The 14,122-nt window shown below is 44.4% G+C and overlaps 1 protein-coding gene across 3 annotated transcripts in view; it reads left to right on the top strand.

Annotated features, from left to right (window-relative positions):
• Window positions 1-6,542, top strand: part of LOC144145251 (uncharacterized) — a 61,606-nt gene extending 55,064 nt beyond the window's left edge. For all 3 annotated transcript variants that reach the window (XM_077676790.1, XM_077676788.1, XM_077676791.1), the window contains one exon: window positions 221-6,542. The gene's annotated coding sequence lies outside the window, so the exon portion shown is untranslated. The remainder of the gene's footprint in view (window positions 1-220) is intronic.
• Window positions 6,543-14,122: the final 7,580 nt, after the last annotated feature.

The raw sequence follows: 14,122 nt of genomic DNA, 5'->3' as shown, positions 1-14,122 counted from the left end.
TTTGCATACATTATAGCATGCTGCTGGCTTTGCATTGTATCGAGGTGCCTCTAGCTTTTTTTAAACCAGTGATGTACAGCGTAACCAGGAATGGTGCTGCGAAAAGATGTATGTAAATGTAATCTGAACATAAATCAATCATGGAAGTTCATCATATTAATCCCAATCTCACAACAGGTAAAAAGCATGAGTAAAAAGCTCCTTGTAAACTTTCTTCCAGGCGGACTTCCCCGTTGCCACCCTACCGTGCTGCCCTGTCCCATGCGTGGTCTGTAGGAGCAGCATTGCTGTGAATACCTCACCTGCCAACCAACCAACCAACTAACCAACAGGATATAGTGTTCCACTCCGAGCAAGGTTGCGGAGCTCCATCATATTTGCTTTTATTAATCGGGGAGAAATAGTTGGTACGAACTTGGTACGACTGGTTATTTAAAACAGCTCATCAATGCTGCTTTTTATGTTAGAAGCAAAAAGGTAAACTAATGGATAACAGGCTGTTCCACTGCCATATGTTCGAGACGTAAATTGCCACTGGCCAATAATGTTCCATTGACACTGGCCAAAATACATTTGTGCATTTTTGTTTTGTCTTCTTTTGGTAAAACAAAAAGGAACCAAGTGGTCCGTGTGAGCGGCTCGGTGTGTGCATACTGCCCTGCATTTTTTTTCTGACGTAACTAGTCAGGTAGAATGTGCGACATTTTCACTCCGGATAACTAGGTATGTTCTTCCTGCACAATGCCAGCCACCCAGGCTAGTCACTTTTGCACTGATCAGGGGTCAAAAAAAAGGAAACTCTTGCGGTTGACCAGTGTCTTACCTGTCCGAAAAGCAGAAACCAGATGCATGTGAATACAATCTTTACTTTCAAAGGGAATACAAAGCAAATAATGGTCTTGCTCAAGTAGTCACGAATTGAAGCGAGTATTTTTGAAGCAGAGTAAATATTTTGTGATCGCCAATACGAAAACAAACCTTGCAAGTTCTCAGGCAAGGTCCATGAAGACAAAATACAACTTTGTATGACTTTAAAGAGCCCGGCTTCAGTACCTCACTCAGCTCCATTCTGGCCACGAAAGACGTTTTTTAACCGATAAAAACGCAAGAAATACTTGAGAACTTTCAAATTTCGCACCACCGTGACATGTTATCGGCGCGAGTGACGTCATATGGGCCAGCACTGAAAACATAATTTTCAGTGTGTTAAGTGCACTTAGCATTCAATTGATTCGATCAAACGGAACTAGCGGCCAACTACAATCGTCCAGTCATGTGTCCTGGCGATTGATTAGTTCGGCCGCCGTCAATCGCTCAAACAAGATTCTGTGACGTCATAGAAAAGTTGCCGGAAACTGGCTAGCGAGTCGCCACAGCTCCACACGTTTCGTTTAATATCTCCGCTATTTTTTCGAAGTTTGCGATGAAATTGGTATTATTGTTATCAGGACAAAGCAGGCTTTCTAATGAACCAAACTTGTATTTGGCTTCATGGTCCCTTTAAGTACAAGAAAGTGAAGGATAATCTTTGTAAAATATTTTTTATGGCATAAAGGAAACAGTAAGGAGTTAACCTGGTGCTTTAAGCTTTATTGATCCCAAGTCCTTCTTAAAGCTGCTCTGTGAGAAGCTTTTTGTCTGCAGTTCCAATTTTGTTGCTGGGAAAGCAAACGTCTCGGTTCTTATGATGGCCTTCTCATTCTGATTCTTCTAATACAGTGTAGACCGCTTATAATGTATGTCGCGGGAGCCGCAAAAATCCGCACTATAAGCGGTACCGCACTATAACCAAAACGTGCGCGAATTCCGCCAAATTGTCACCTACCTCTCAAGTCATCCTAAATTTTTTATCACCCAAACGCACAGCACCTAAAAACGAAGGCAGGATCCTTATTTCGTATTATTTTTAACATCAGTGGCTGCTGCAGGGTCTCACACATTGCAAAAGCGCGGTCTTACAAAAGGCGAGTGCGGCTTTAACTTCCGTTGTGTTTGTGTTTTGAAAGACCATGGCTGCGTTTTCTGCGTCTATGAAGATGCCGCAGGACATGATAAGAAAGACCAGCGGGATTTTTTTTTTTTTACCCCACCTTGTGTTCACGATGCCGAAGGCGGCTGCTTATCAGCGCAACTAATGGTGGTGGAAATCTTCGCGTGGCTTGCTTGTTCGGAAAGAGCGGTGGCTTATCTGCACAACGTTCTAAAGCGTGAACCACATGGAGCGATTTCTCGCGGAAACATGCAGTGCACGCCGCAGGCGCGGCGACGTCGGCGCGGATACAACTGGCGTTATGTGTGCGGCGCGGTAAGAGGCGGCAACATGGCGTCAGCACTGGCCGCGAAGCGGTGCAGGCAGCTCCAGCGACCACTTCTAATCGCTCGTTGAAATGCCGCACGAGGCACAAGCGAAGATGCCCATGCAAGAAAAGAGCTGATAATGTGACCGCACATGTGAAAGTGCCCATCAAAAAATACCGTGGTGGTAAGCCTTCATCTGATTGAGGGACTTTAGCCTAAACACCTCTGGCGCGGCTAGCCGGCTCGGAGCGCTTCGAATCTCTCGCCATTAGGTGCGCGTCTTTCCATTGGTGCAAGTCGTCAGGCTCCTCCCACTGCCACGCGAAGAAGCCACCGCGAGCTTGGAATCGTAGACGCGAGCATGAAAAAAACGTACGCGCAACATGTGCGAAAACGGGCCATGCGGTTCACGATTAATAGAAACAACTTGCCACGCGCGGACGGGGAGTCGGTCGCTATCTTCCGAGGTGCATCAAGCAAGGACAGCTGTGGTTATCACGTACGCGCGAACTAAAGGGTGTCTATTTTTTTCTTCTGTGTCGAAGTTAGAGGAGAGCAAGGGGTGCGCGCTGCATCAGATGGCCGATTTCATCTTTTTTTTTTTTTTTTCTTTTGCTACCCTAAAATGATGCCCCAGCTGCACCGGTCGATCAGCAGACCCGCCGAAAAACCGCACTATAAACGGTATTGTGCTTCGGCCAACCGCATCTTAAGCGGTATGCTTATGCATTGAGTTCTATGGGAGGCAAACCGGTAGTCACAAAAACCCGCGTTATATCCGGTCCTGCACTATAAGCGGTTACGTTATAAATGGTCTCCACTGTATATCACATTTTATGTGGCTCCAACTTTTCTCTCATTTGGGGAATTCAACTGCGAGCATCCCAGTAGTATCGCCGTAATCAGCGGGTATCTATTCCGGCAAAACAAAAAATGTAAGTGGCACTTTCATGAATGTTTGTGTAGGTTCTAGGAAGGAAACCCGGAGCATGGGGCAATGCAAAGCGAGAAAAAGAAGCCTGACTTATAAACCCTCACTTACATGCACTCGAACCAATTCCTTCACGGGGGTGGTAGTTCTACAGCTCTTTTGCAGCTCCCTCCTTTTGGAGAATTTGTGACCGAGTACTCTCAGGCATAAATTGTTTCCTTAAATCTGCGGTGTGAATGTCGCCGCGCCCACAAAATTCTGAAAGGTGGGCTCTGTTAAGGGAATTTGATGCCCAATATGTGGGGATGTGCGAATATTTCAAGCTTTGAATATGAAAGCAAGTGTGGTACGTATTCTGTTTCGGTTCGAAATGAGTAATAGCGTAGCGGAAGGGGAGTGGACATCTTTGCATACGGACTCAAAATAAGCTGTCATATTTTCCGCTCACATTGCTGCTTCTGTCTGTGCTGCATCTTTAGTAAGCCCGAATGTCATTAGAATGACACAAAGAACAGTGCATTTTTACTGCCATCCAGATAGCTAGACTGCAGGTTTTCATGTTCTGCGCCAATAGTGCACGGCTCTCGGAAATGAGAATATCGTCGTCCGAGATTTCCTCCAAGTCCTAAACCTTATTGTGCAGTGGGTTGTGTGCAGTGATGGGTGTCATCTGTATCGGCGGGTTTCTGGTTTCCTGGTCTGCGTTTCTTTTGATAAATTTCCGATTATAGCGTTTGCAAAATTGGATTCACTGGGTGTTCCAGGCCATTGGGGCTTTTCCGGGACAATTCCTGTCCGGAAGTAGCAATGGGTGGGCTCTAAGCATGCTACAGTTTCTGGGCTTATGCTACTAAGTAGGCTTTCTGGGAATGCACCGGATGCTGGCAGGTAGTCGTATGCATTTGCGGTACGGTTTCAAGAATTTCAGGCTAGGATTCACTCTTCATGAAGTCTAGAACAATAGGGTGGCAGCTCTATGCGTGCTTTTTTAGAACTTGTGCTACCTTTAATGTGACATGGGCCGTTCGTGTTTCCCTAGCTCCACGGTTGGTGGCAGGTTTTCACTCTCTCCTTTAGCAGGCTTACGTGGGCGCAAATAAGGTGGTAGTGGCACTGCAGGAGCTCTTGTGCTTTGGGTAGTTTCGTGTTAAGTCTCTTCTGTTGTGGCAGCAGTGTCAATGTAGTCAACAATGATGTGGCAGTTTTTCCAGCTTCGATGGATGTGCTTTTGGTTATTAATGAGCATAGGAACTTTCTCGGCTTTTCAAGAGTTACGGCCAGTTCGGAAAAAGATCTGGAACCGGTTTCCGAAGGTTGCTTGGTCCTGATGGAGTGTGGCCGGTCACTAGGCCTTTGTGTAGGAAGAGCAGCTAGAGTGGCAGCCTGCTTCCTCGACCTCTTCAATTAGGTCTGGAATTTCGGAGTCCATTTCCAAGAGTGTCTTTCTCATTTGAAGCAGATACTGTAAACAGGCTTCTAGTTTTCGGAGCATGCCAAGGTGGTAACTTCAATATTTGGTTTCTCTTGAATTCAGAACAGACATGCTTCTGCAGTGTACGCCGAGCGTCCAGCTTGCAAGCTCGCTGGGTGGGAACAGTGAGGCTGGTTCCAAGTGTTGTGCACTGGAAATGAAGTCGCATGGTCAGGTGGCATGTGGTTGTGGCAGTTTGGTCTCGTTAGTCTGTCGTAGCAGGCAGTGTAGCACCTGGTTGAGAGTGGAGCTAAGGTGGGATTGGTTGTTAAAATATCACGTTCATGTGAGCCTCAAGCTGGCAGTATCGTTGATGGTCTGTGTTGCAGTTGTCAGCCAACATTCGTGGTTTTCGGTACCAGAAATGTAACGAAGGAAACTGGACAGACTCTGTGATAGCTGCTTGGTACGGAGATGATTGCTTTAATGCCACAGCTAGTATGTCCACTACGATGGTAACTGTTGGTATTCAAGTGGGGTATTTAACAGTAGTGTTAAGGAATTTTAGTTATTTTCAGAGTATTTCGAAGTTCGAAAATACAAGTAGATACTTGATGCCACTCGGTTAAACCTTGTTTGAACAAACTTGACATAAAAAAAATTGCTAGCTCTTATATAATATGAGAGGTTCTGCACTGAAGACACACAAACTGCATCATTTCCATATTAGTGTTCAGGTCATTTAGGAGGGGGAATAATTCCTTAGAGGTTGTATTGTGACGCTATGAAGAAGCTCTCTTCTGACACAGAATTACTGATGGCACAGCAAAGGTGACAGGCATTTATTATGCAGTGTTCTTACTGTGTTAGGCATGAAACGTCCTGAGGCGTTGTACGCCCTTATCGGATTTTGTCTTCAAATTTAGGCCTACAGTGCCATCAATATTTCTCCTCCATGAAATTTCTGGGCCCGAAATGTCAGGTGTGAAATGGTGGAATGAAATATGAGGCATGAACTCTCGCTTAGCAGATGTCATCGTTAAATTTTCGCAGAGCATGCTTTCTTGTATGGCTGTTTTTGAGGCAGACATTCAAAATTTAGGCTTGATGCATTGTGAGCCCATGTGTAAAAAGTTACAAAGGCGAGTTGTACTGCCTGGTTCTAGGTGGTTGCTGATTTCAGCGAGCTCCTTGTGGTCTTTAAAGCTTAATCCAATTCCTAGCGCCTCGCATGCATGTCTTATGTTCCCAGCTTTCCTAGAAATTAAACGAAGGCTTATGATACTGATGCAAGACTTCTTTTGTTTGTTGTTTCTGGCTCAAATAAAGTGTAATAATTATATTTGTTCAGAATAGTTATTATGATAATAACATGTATAGAGTAGGGATAAGAGTAGCAATAAAGAAATAATACAATTGAATATAATTGTTATAGGAATCCTAATCCTAGTAATACCTCTGCTCAATCGTTGTACTTGAGAAATGAAAATTGTCTCCTAGCTATCGGCTAACCCAGTGGTTCTCAGCTGTTACTGCCCCGGGGGCCCCTTTGGGGCTTGCAAAAGTTACGGGGGACCCCACGATGGAGCATATGTTGATCGGTGTCGTGATGTCAAACAATTTGTACTTGCAGCTTACGTCGCCCACACACTTACCCGATTCCCGCCTTTTCTGCATGACGTTAATGACAATGCACGTCATAATGCTGAATAATTTGCTCTTGAATCTAAAAGTCTGCCTTTTATGTGTCTGTTTCTTTTCTTCTCATAGCTGGCGTGCTGTGCAAAAAGCAGATGTTAAAATACGTGCTACGCGGAGAAACTAAGCGTACGCGTAATGTGGCGAAGCCACCTTTTTGCATTGCAAGAAAGTGCTAGTTAGCCAAATCGAGAAAAGAATGGCAAGAGGGGGGCAAGGGGGGGGGGGGGGGGAGGGGAGGGGAGGGGAGGGGAGGAGGGGAGTTTTGAGCGAGGCTTCGCGGACCCCTCAAATGCTCTCGCGGACCCCCGGAGTCCGCGGACCCCCATTTGAGAACCACTGGGCTAACCTAAAGGCGAAAAGTCTATTTATTCATGTCTGTTGCTGAGTCTTTTGTATGCCATAGAAATGTTTTTGCGGAGCTCTCAAATCTGCCAAATTTTTTGTTTACCAGTTTGTGATACACATGTGAGAAATAGTAAATTTCAGTTTTCGTATTGGTGATAACTAAGTATTCACTCAAATTCGAGAATACCCACTTCAATTTGAAGCTGTTTGAACAAAATCATTATTCGTTTGTTATTTGCTTCAAAGTTCAAAATCGGTGTGTGCAGGCCTAATGTAAACCTGCAAAAAAGCGTTGAGATCTCGGTAGGCACAAGTGGGTGATGAACGTTGCTCAGTCAACAGACAAGCTTCCACAGTACTGTGGCTTTAGTGCTGTGTCTGGTCAAGAAAACTGTGTAGTTTTTTTTTTTTATTTAGAGAATATTTTGGGGGTCTACATGTGTGCAACCACTTTATCAGAGTGAGAGGGCAATGTTTATCCAAAGCCAAGGCAGCAGCTTCAAAAGCTTTTTTCCTGATTCCCTCCAGCTGCTCACCACTTGTGTATTGCAGGTAAGCCTGTCACCGCTATGAAGCCGGCACATTTTGGTTGTGAATACAAGAGCTCAAAGTGCAATACATGTGAAAGATACATTGTGCATATGTTCTAAGCTGTGCATTTCTCGTTTAAGTGTCTCTTAAATATTTGTTAGGTATGTTGCTATTTGTTTTGAAGCCAAATCGAATGTCATAATATTTGCTTTGATATTCATACAATACTGCATGGAGTAACTGCATTTGTTCTTCATGGGGAATTGAATTTTCCTGTTTTTTTTTTCCTCGCGGTTTGAGTGTGTTGGAGATTGTGGAATGGTGGGAGATAGGACGTCGAGGATAGTAAAAAAAAAATTCTTTTATCACCTTTTGTCATTGTTGAAATTTCCCACAAAACCTTTAACAGAGAGAGAGAGGGGGAGAGAGGAGGTGGGGGGGGGGGGGGGGCGTCTCAAATAGTGGCAGCACAAGGGCAAGAAGGTTTGGGAATTGAAAACAATGAGTGCTTACTAGCAGGAAAATTTCTTCACTTTTATTTTGCTGTCCTAAGAGACACGAAATGAGGCCAATGCTGGCTTCTCCTTGCCATCCATTTCCTCCCTAATGTTCCACGTGCACAGATTTGCCATCTTTCTTATTAGCCTCGCTTGGCAAAAGCTGCAAGCAACTTGCCAAGATGGCTTCTAAGTGCGTGCAGCTTCTCTGCAACCCTGATTCTGAGCGCCGCCTCTGTAGTTTTGCGCCTGTTTCAGCTTGTGCCGCCAGCAGTCAGCGGGAGGGGTGTGTCACCAACCACAGACTCTGCTGTTTCCTCTAGCTCATTTGCCGTGTTTCAATTGTGGTCATGTCATGGCTGTCATGTGCCTGCACCAGCGCTCTTTCCTCCCCAGCGCTGCTCCCCTCTCACTGCACTTGCCGCATGTCTCGTCCCATTTTGGCATTTTCAATTACCTCCGTCTCCGCCGCATTCCATGGAAGCATGGAGTGTTGAGTTCCGGTGCAACCTGGTTGTGATGTGGGGCGTTGCAGATTTGAAATGCTCTGTTTCTCACCGTGTGGAGCACTTTGGGAGTGCTGTTCATTTAAGAAAAAAATGTAACCTGTTGACCCATACCCAGGCCTTTCTGGGCATACCTCGAGCCTAAGAATTCCCGGCAAGAAGCTTTTACGGGTGTTGTCCTAGCTTTACGTTTGTTTGACTAGAGGCAGGGTTTATTCGTGTTGTGACTGCTATTTATTGTCAGACAAGAGAGTTGTGTGCTGTGTTTCCTTACATTCCCCCAGTCGGAAATGCAGCCCAGCTGGCTGGTGGGCTGTTGAACCATTTTGGCAATGCCATATTGGCAATGAAAAGTGCATGGGTTGAACATGAAGTTTGCTGAGTTGTTGACTGATATCTCATGCAGCAGCAACTGTGTTGTGCAGCGTACGATTTGGAGTTTCCACAACCATAAGATCGAATGTGGGGTATTTGAAACAGTGTGTCTAACTTTGCAACAGATGCAAAAATGCTTTTGTAGCGGGCTGTCGATTTGTGCACAAGTGTTTTTTCGCTGCCTTGCTGTTGTTGACAAATGCCCTAAACAGGCATCAGCCGATGTCGTCCTGTTACAGCTAAGGGGCAGATGCGACTAATGCATCTGTCACCAAAAGTGCATAATGTTTAGACTGTAAGACTTGGCAGGTTGAGCGTTTTTGCAGTTATGTATTAAAGGAGCCATGTGGACAAAACACAAGTTTGGTCATTCGAAAGATTGCCTCGTTAGAATCATACTAACTCCACTTTTAACACAAACTTTGTTCAAAGAACCTACATAATTAGGAAAAAAGGGAATGACCATGTGACCCACTAGCTCATTTTCCGAAACAGAACCTATGATGTCATATGTGACAGCTCTGTGATTGGCTGAGGCCACGGAGTAAGAATATATAGGAGAGGAAACGCCCATTGCGGCCGGTGCGATAGAGCACCAGATAATGTCACAATGATAACTACGGTGACCTACGGAGCTCCGCAGCTGCGGCGGCGAACAATTTGACAGCAGCACCTGGTTGAATGTATTAAAAGCAATACTGTTGTTTGCAGCATTCGCCTCAAGGCGTGAATCGCTATGCGCTTGAGCTGCTGCGTGACGCAGTGACAGAACGCACGTTTATCTCAGACGTAGCGCGCGCGCACAGCGTGCGCACGTCATAAATTGGCCGGTGCACTCAACTCGCTTCGAGCGCATCGCACGCGAGATAAGGCCGTGCGTTTACAGGTTTTACATTTTTTTGCGTTTACAGGTTTGTATTTTGGGCTTGGTGCTCGCGCAAAATCGCTTACACATTAAAAGAAAATGCCCCTTTTATTCGCTCGTACCGGCCAGTTTAAATTTGACAGAAAATAAATCGTGAAGGCGGGCTCTTCAGCCAACGGAAGCGCAGAAGTGCGCACACACTCTCGCTTCGGCCACGGAATGTTTCGTCGGCCCGGCGAAATGCCGACGCGATGCTGTGGCCGGGTTGGACTGGGCAAGCGCGAACAGAACGCGCGCCGGCCCTGGCGATGACCACGCACTTCCTTCGCTTGCCGCCAGATGCCGGAAACTTGACGTTCGCCAAGTGCTTCTGACGTTATCAGGCTGCCCCAGGAAGCTCAGTTTCCACTCCTATTGTATTCTTGCTCTGTGGCTGAGGCCAGCAAAAGCAAATGCAAATTAGCAGGGCTTATAAGCTTGCCAAACAAGCTATTTGCGCTTACATTTTGGGCACATCCTTTTTATAGCAGTAAGGATGGTGGGGTAAACAGTGGAAGTTACGAAAGTACACGTTAACTTAGAAGTACCAATGCGTACTGTTGGTACTGCGCACACAATGCTGTTTTAGCTGCTCAGCACTGTGGCACTTTGGGGTTGTCTCAGATGACACTGGCAGATTAGCGTGAGCGACGGTGTCTTAAGTGACCATATTTGTCGAGCGAACACCATGTTTCATGAAACAATTATTTTCTACCTTAACAAAAACAAGCCAGGTACAGATACGGTCAAACAAGGCTTCCCAGCACATATGACATCATTACGGACGTCGCGAAAACATCCGATTTGGTGGGAGGATCAAAATTTTAACCTAAATTGATTAATTGTTTAGTGAATAAAGCATTGTTTGCTTCTGGACAAGCGCTGGGGGCACCAAAAACATGATATCTTTCGAATAAAACAAACTTTTATTTGTCTGCATGGCCCCTTTAAGGTGATTCTGCATAAACTTGTGGAAGTTTCTTTTGGTTTTGCGTCCTGGAGAGTACAAAACTGCAACCAACCATGCTCTTGTAGTCACAGTTGTACTAGCAGTACTGTGGCTTGACTAGCTCAAAATCGTAGTATATTTCCTGAAGCATTTTAACCTAGACGTTGCATTCAAAGGGAAAATTTGTTCTTAAGTTAGAAATCTGTGTCAGTGCCAAGCATTACGGGTAGTAGTTTTCAAATTTTGTGAATTACTGTTATTTACATTAGCATTCCTGTGCATTTCTTTCTCAATTAGGGGATGCTCGCGTTGATAGCTCCTGCATTATTGCAAGTTCACCTTCATACTTGGTGATTACTGATAGAGTATCTAGTTTCATAATAGTAAGCAAAAATGTAAATGTTTGCACGTTCAAGATTATAGTCTCAGCATGGTGCCCTTGCGTGGTGAAAATTTCTGTTCCTGTGCCGTCATTTTAGCGGAACATTGTAATCACTAGAATGATGCTAGAAAAGTTGACCTAAGTAAGTGTTCAAGTTGTCGGCGGAGTAGCTAGCTACCAGGCAAAGTATTGTTCGAGAGCATACAGTTCGTAACAACTGTGTATTGTCACATTCAGTGCAAACGTCTGGTGCACTTACGAGCTAGGATTGCGGTACAGAGAATGTGCACTGGTGTTGCACTGGACGCAAGCACGGTGGTGCAGTCCTGTAAGAACGTACGCTACCTCTAGGGCAGTGGTTCTTAATCTGCGAATTTGCTGTGAATGCGCAAAATGATGACAGCGGAAATGGGGTGATAGGATGTTGGCAACAGTCACGGGAAACCAATTTCATTTGGCTGGAAGTTAACTCGCACGCACGTATTACAGTTCGCACATAAGTCGTCTTGTGGAAAAACAAACTTAACAGTGCGTGCTGTGCACAGAAGCCAGAACACACAGCAAAGCCGACTTCTTGCTTCGCGACCGGGGCTTCATAGAAGTAAAAAAAAACAAAACAGGGAAAGCGGTTGTCTTGGCTGGAAAGTAAGGAGCCTGCAGGCTGTAAGAAACCTGTCTTGGGGTACTCCCCATATAGAGAACCAGTGCCCTAGAGGAGGTACTAGCCTTGTCCATGCAGTGCCCTTGTCACCTGTATGTGCAAAATTATTACCAAATAATGTCGTTTCCGCTGTAACAAGCTGCTTATGGTAAGGGCTGTCATAAATGATTTGTCGTTCCCTACTTCGAGGCACTGAGCACTGGCAGTTTATTTTCCTCGTAAAATTAGTTTCTGCTGTACAGTTGCAGCTTTGACAAAACTTACCCATGTATCAGTGCTAGAATATAGTAGCTCTTTTGTAGTCTGCTCGACTAAAGAGTTTACTAAGCAATGAAATGCACCTAGGGTCGTAGGTACAACTTAAGTCTTAGCATCCAAAAGAGTAGGCTGTGATCGACGCTGTTTCTCTCTTCATTTCTTCTTTTCTTAATCAGCCATTCCGACCGCAAACAGTAAAGTTTTGTCTTGAGTGCTTCTTGGGTTCGAATTTCAATGTTCCAGGAAACATTAGCGGAGGAAAGAAAATCCCCTTAGGTGGAGCTAATTGTATTGATACTCATGAGTGTTTTAATTATCTTGTGTATGTATAACCTTGCTTGCAATGTGTGTGTGTAACCTTTCTTGCATGGGTTCAACGATCTTAAGAGTTGCCGATAGCACCACTCACTGTAGTGTCTCCCTCGGTGATCTTCCCCGATTCCTTGTTGCTTTTGATGCTTGGAGATGCCCCGTTTCTGAAGCTGTGGAATTCGAGCACAGTACTGTGGCTGTGCAAGTGCCAGGAATCTTTCTAGGAGCTCGTGCTTTCTTTTTTTAAGTGAACTTAGTCGAATCAGCATAATCGGGAGATGCCCCTGTGCATCTTGAAAGGTTCTTGTTTAGAGTGACAGATTGGTAGTGTCTGTACTGGGGTCAAGTCCTGCTGAATATGTTTTTCCAAAAGCTAAAAAGGACTGGACATGGAACAGATTTACTTCTCATTGTTGCAATGGTAAGATAAAAATTTTAAGCAGGTTCATGCATTTATTCAAATAACTGTGAATAGAACGTACCACCTTGCTTCCATCATAAAATGGCTGTGGCAGAATAATAAGTATGTCGAAATTAAGCAGGTTATGCGTTTACTAAAAGGACCATAAAGACAGTGCACTACTTTGCCTTGGTCATAAGATAGCCACGGCAAAGTAACAAATATGTCAAGTTAAGCCAGGCAAATAGGGAGGTTGAAGATAGGGAGAAAGCCCCTAGACTAATTTTTGGCAGTACTGGCTGGTCGAACAGATTGGCTGATGCTGTTCATAACATACATATAATTAAGGCCACACTATTTACTGCTCATATCAACCACTTCACTAGGTGTGGTTGGTTAAACAGTGATAGCCCGTTTTCTGCTTCCTGCCAGACTGCATTCATTTGCATGTAGTCATTGTAAGGACTGCCTGTCTTGGCCTAATCCACAGCGGGCGTGGCAAGTTTTGGCAGTACTGGCTGGTCGAACAGATTGGCTGATGCTGTTCATAACATACACATAATTAAGGCCACACTATTTACTGCTCATATGAACCACTTCACTAGGTGTGGTTGGTTAAACAGTGATAGCCCATTTTCTGCTTCTTGCCAGACTGCATTCATTTGCATGTAGTCATTGCAGGGACTGCCTGTCTTGGTCTAATCCACGGCGGGCGTGGCAAGTAACATTAATTTTTAACATTAAGTTTTACTTGTCACATTCCCCCCAAACTTAGTACATCACAAGTTCATTTGGTTCATCATGAGTTAAAAAATGTGTAGTTTCAAATTTGTCCTTTCTTTTATAAATGCAGTTTTTGCTGTAATGGAAACACCACTTTATGTCAAACTAAACTGTAGCAAGCTATAATTTCCTACTGTTTAGAATAAAGCAACTTGTACGTTGTCTTCGTGGGTGGCCTAAATACTGGTCGTATTTTATAATCTGCTTAAAACGTCCAATCAAAGTAACCCCTGGTTACTTTTTTTCGCATCCTTCTTCTGTTTGTAGTGCCCTGTTAACGGCTATCCACATAACTGTGTCTTGATTGACAGGGCCTGAACATAGAAGTGGGTGTTCTAGATGTCTTGTTTTTGAAACCAATTTTTAATACTGAACGTTACTTGCCTGAGAGTTCTATACAGCGTACAGTAGATTCAGACAGTCAAGGTAAAGCAGCTGCAGTCGTAAGAGAGTCCGGATTAGCTGTAGACCAGATGAAATCATTAGGTTAGCAATAAACATGTTCAATGATGAGTAAAACAATGTCTGCTAGAAGGTAAACAAATTGCTATGTGGGTATTGCATGGCATTTGTGAGAGTTTTTTAATTGGCACAGAGCCAGTAGGTTGATTGTATTTTTGGCAACTTGCAGAAATGAAAGATAACCTGCTTGTAGTATTAAAATATTCTTTTAGAACATTGTATACCTATATATATGTACACCTTTGGGATTGTTTTCCTATCGATGTATGAAAGCTGTTTCCCTTTTCATGTACTACGTGCAGTCTGTGTTTGTTCTCCATGCAGTCTCTGTCCCCTCAGGATATCACTCCGGTGAATATCACTGCCCAAGAACTTCAGCCGTAAGATTGTTGCTACAATGTGTGACGTTGCATTTG

This window comes from Haemaphysalis longicornis, unplaced genomic scaffold, assembly GCF_048455015.1.
Source record: "Haemaphysalis longicornis isolate Haplotype H1 unplaced genomic scaffold, Haemaphysalis longicornis Haplotype H1 scaffold_7, whole genome shotgun sequence".
In the NCBI taxonomy this organism is placed as follows: domain Eukaryota; kingdom Metazoa; phylum Arthropoda; class Arachnida; order Ixodida; family Ixodidae; genus Haemaphysalis; species Haemaphysalis longicornis.
The sequence above is the reverse complement of the archived record's forward strand: the minus strand, read 5'-3'. Positions and strand labels throughout refer to the sequence as shown.